The 4,893-nt window shown below is 47.8% G+C and overlaps 1 pseudogene; it reads right to left on the bottom strand.

Annotated features, from left to right (window-relative positions):
- Positions 1 to 813: 813 nt before the first annotated feature.
- Positions 814 to 3,486, bottom strand: LOC138452861 (transcription elongation factor SPT5 pseudogene; annotated as a pseudogene).
- Between the last annotated feature and the right edge of the window lie 1,407 nt (positions 3,487 to 4,893).

The following is a 4,893-nucleotide window of genomic DNA, read 5'->3' as shown; positions in this document are numbered from 1 at the left end:
ACCCTACAGCATGCAGACCGAAAGGCACTGACAAAACCCCTTTTTGAATCCAGTGCAGACACTCTAAATGTGTGAGACAAAATGCAATACAATCACTTAAATCACAGTTACAGAATAATAAGGTAATCAGAAGTGAAAAAGAACACTGTCTTGTACATGTGGATGGTCGTGTCAACCACACCAAGATGTTCGTCTGTGTTAGTTTAATAATAGATAAAGAGATTTAAGAGACCTTTACTGGGAGCACGAGTTGTTCCTGCAGTTGACAGCACCTTGTCTCGAGAGGTGAATCAGAAGCACTGCAGGTGCCTGTTGTGTTCTTGATTGGTGATATGAGGCCCCGGCTCTGCACAACTTCCTGTCCTCTTGGCACCACATACAAAAGAACACAGAGCCACGGATAAATGCAACCATCATCTTTATTCCCCATTTCCAGTTCTGGTCCCAGGCTCTAGTAGCCCCTCCTCTTCCATCCCCAGCCCTGTGCCTCATCCTTCCTTTCCTCCCTTAAGGTGATCCTCTGATTAAGGACTGTCCTTAAACGCTCTCCAGCACCCTCCCCACTTGCTCATCATCTTTGTGGGTTTTTGCTCTTGCTTCTTTCTGGTGGTCTTCTTGGTATTCGTCGTGTTCTCTTCTTTGCTGCCTGTCCTCCCTCTTTTGCCTCCATTCTGGTGGATGTTTTTGGGTTGTTGTGGTGCCAAGCATCACTTTGTGCTAGTGTTCGGCTGCCATTGTGCAGAAGAGCTTGTGAGCCATAGGTGTCTGACTTCCGTTGTGACCAAGGAACTGCGAGCTGTGCATGGGTGTTTGTCACCCATGCCCAGGAGTCGGTTCATCAGTGGCTTTTACAATGCCTTTAACATGAATGTTGTTTTGCTCACTCTCTGGTGCCACTGCAAACTGGTTGTCTTTCTTCCTGAGCACAATTAACATCCAATGGGGGGGCATAGTATACAGGTAAACAGGGTTTGCCCTGACTGTCACGTTCTAACACACAAGAAGGCACAACACATCTGTACAATAGTATTAAGCACCAGGCTTCTCAATCACACAGTGGTCATGAGAGGGACTAAAAGTGCACCCATTAGAAGAGACACAAGGATAGCGGGATTTTCTAAATAGAGCTGCCTGTCTGTGGTCTAATACTAGGAAGCGCTGGTGTACCGCTTATCTAGAAATAGATAGAAAAAGAAGAAAAGAAAAGACCCAGACACTTGTCTGGTGAGTGCTTCTAATCTCACTTGTCTTGTGAGTAGTTACCACAATTCCCTCTTGAACCACTCTCTTTCATTCACAACTTAAAAAAGAGAACATCTATGGCATTGTGTCAGCAGTCTAGATGCAGCATCTAGGAGGCAGTAATATCCTTACCTAACCAAGCAGCTCTCACTCCTAGCTCCCTGTGGATTAAGAATACCTATCAAGAGAGAGCAGGGTGTCAGTGTCTTCATCATAGCAAACTAAGGATATATTCTTTTTAGCAAACAGCAATTGTAACCACATATAATCTAAGGAATATAACTGAGTAAGTCTATAGGATAATAAATTGATTTGTACCTACAAATAGACTGCTGACACAATGCCATAGATGTTCTCTTTTTTAAGTTGTGAATGAAAGAGTGTGGTCCAAGAGGGAATTGTGTTAGCTATTCAAAAGATGAGTACGATTAGAAGCAGTCACCAGACAAGTGTCTGGGTCTTTTCTTTTCTTCTTCTTTTTCTATCTACTTTTAGATAAGCGGCACACGAGTGCTTCCTAGTATTAGTCCTCAAATAGGCAGCTTTAGATAGAAAATCTTGCTATTCTTGTGTCTCCACTAATGGATGTACTTGTAGTCCCTCCCATGACCACTCTGTGACTGAGAAGCCTTTTGCTTAGTATAATTGTACAGATGTGTTGTGCTGTCTTTCTTCCTGGTCAGAACGTGGTGTTTTGTGGTTACCACCTTCCCATGCATGTTCATGATCTGACATGTTTCTCTCTAATAATTACTCCTGTGGCCTGTAGGTCCAGCTTTGCAAACTCCCCCCACTCGTGTTGAAACTGCCAACATCTGCCCCAGAGGCAGTCTCCCAGTGCAACTGCCTGTCCCAGGGTGGCACCTTCAGCTTGTGCATCACAAGATCTGATGACACGATAGCAGAGTTCTCTTCCACTCGCAATGTCAGTCCTGTTTCCCTCATGTAGCGTCCAGCTTTCACTTTTATGCAGTTCCTCATCTTGAGGTACTGCCACACCTCCTGGGACGGGATCTCCAGGATGTCCTTCAGGTCCTCCTTCCTTGGCATGATGATCTTCTTGCCATCCGCACTCAGGATTTTACCCGGCAGGTTGATCAATTCACCTTCACAAATTTCCACCTTGTCCCCAGGGTATTCTCACATTCCGGTCCTTTGGCTTCTTTTACCCACTCTAGGTGACTGCATTCTGGTTGGTCATCCAGCTACTCCAATTCAGATAGGGCGGTCCTCACACCTTCCGTAATAACAGCTAACATGGCAAATCTGTTTAACTGGAGTCCTTTGTGGGTATCCCAATTGACCTCAAAGGTGAGGAAGTCTCCAACAGAGGTGACCTCTCCGCCCAGAGACCTAGCCTTTTTGGGATCCAGGACCCTCTGTGGGAGTCTCTGAAACAGTTTCCTCTTTCAAAGCTCATTGTTCATTGTTTTCCAAGCTTTAATTCTCTTATGGTTAATTTTTGTAATCATCTTTAGGGATATGGCTTTTTGGTTTGACTCCCCTCCTCCACCTGAGCACTGACGTCCTTATGGATCCCACATTTATGCTGCACCCCGGACATGGGCTTCAAACCGGACTCCTCCTTTACCACTTTTAGTACCTCTGTCATTTCCTTGGTGGGTACCATCTGCTGGGTCCAGAAGCCCATGCACAGGTTACCCACACCCTCAGTAGGCTGTTTCCCAGGGTTTGAGTGTAGGCCTCACTATGGATGCACCCCTTCACATCCTCTGGGGCTGCCACCTCTTTGATCTGTATCAGCGTGTCTGTGAACTGGTAGCTAATAAACTTCCTCAACAGTAAAGAGTCAGCTGTGCTTTCCTCCCCGTTCTTCAGCTGTAGGGTCCAGACACTAGGACCTTTCACTCCAGGCACTGCATGCTGCTGTGTGATGTCATCCATCCGCTCATCAGGCCCACCGTTTGCATGGTCTACCACAGAGGGCTTAGCATACTTCTTGCTGTGGTGACCAGCTGGCACCTCTTCACACCGGTCTCTCCAAGCAGTCTGGCTCTTGCGTGCCCCCGACCGATCTTCTTTGTTGTTGAACTCCTCCTCCAGTTCAGCTTCATCTAAACGTAATATGCTGGGGCGTGCTTTCTTCGGTGGCCGATCATTTTTATCGTCTCTCTCGCTCGCGCCTTCCCCCACCTCCTCATGTTCATAATTATTCACCTCTTGTGGTGCCCTGCTTCGCTCACTCTCTCTCTCCCAGACATCGCAGTCCTTGCCGTCAGGCATCTGCAGAGCTGTATGCCCCACCCGTATCTCTGTGGTCTCCAGCCAGAGCGCCACTCATGGCAACTGCGCTATGCCACTTCTTTGGTGGCGAATTCCCTGTTCCCCGTATGGGCGGATTTCCTTTCCTTTTTGAGGGTGGACTACCCGGAACACCTCAATCACTGCTTCTTAATCCCCGGTGCTGTACGGTACCTTGCCATCCAAATGTGTTTTTCGCGTGTCAGACTGCCGTCCGCTTTTCTTTTTGCGGCAGATTGCCGATCTCCTTTCCTTCCAAGCTTCTCATGTTTTGTAGTGCGGCGGACTGCCGATCCCTTCTCTGTTCCAGACTTTTCACTTTTGTAATGTAACAGACTGCGTTCCCTTTCCCTCCAGGCTTCTCACGTTTTGATGTGTGGTGGACTGCCAATCCCTAGCCTCTTCCAGGCTCCTCATGGTTTGATGTGCACCAAACTGTTGATCCCTTTTCCTTTCATGCTGCTCACGTTGTGTCATGTGGTGGGCTGCCGATCCCTGCACTCTTCCAGGCTTCTCACGTTTTGTTGTGCAGCGGACTGACGATCCCTTCCGGACTGGTGGCGGGGACGCCGTGTCCATTTCCCTTTCATCGCCAGTTGTTGTGTTCTTGACTGGTGATATGAGGCTCGGCTCCCCACAACTTCCTATCCTCTTAGCACCACATACAAAGGAACACAGAGCCACGAATACATGCAACCATCATCTTTATTTCCCTTTGCAGTTCTGGTCCTGGGCTCTAGTAGCCCTCCTCTTCCTCCCACAGCCCTGAGCCTCGGCCTTCCTTTCCTCCCTTAAGGTGGTCCTATGTTTAAGAAGGACTGTCCTTAATCGCTCTCCAACAGTGCCCTCCACTTCCAGCACCCCACCCAAAGGATCCTTACCCTTGTGTTGGATTGCAACATCACACCAGGACTTTTTATGATTCAGGAAGGGGGTCAATGTACCCCACTACCTGATGAGGGCACAGCAGAGTGAAGAATGTGCACTGGCAAGTTCTCTTCTGGGTCGCTAGTAAAATATATCCACTGAGAGTAAGACAGGAACCGGGGGGTGGGGAGGTTCCTGAGGCCCAATGTGACACTACCGGCTGCGGTGCACTCAATGGGTCATCCCATAAACACTTTGTCAGTTTTCTTATTCACCTTGCAGGAAGATGACATTGGATTCCATCCCCTGAAAAAATGACACAGACATTGGCAGGTATATCTTGCTCCTATCTTTATCGCATTAATATCAGTCTGTGCCAGAGTGTGAATAAAAACAGTAGATCTTCCATTTCCTGTCTGCTGCTTCCTCCTTAATCCAGGGTGAAGCATGATGGATGATGAAGGAGGTGTCGTTTACAAGTGATAGCGCAAAAGTCGTGAACCTTTTTCATGGTAGTAGCAC

This window comes from Ambystoma mexicanum, chromosome 4p, assembly GCF_040938575.1.
Source record: "Ambystoma mexicanum isolate Mex_15411 chromosome 4p, UKY_AmexF1_1, whole genome shotgun sequence".
Lineage (NCBI taxonomy): Eukaryota > Metazoa > Chordata > Amphibia > Caudata > Ambystomatidae > Ambystoma > Ambystoma mexicanum.
This window is presented reverse-complemented; position numbering and strand designations above follow the sequence as displayed.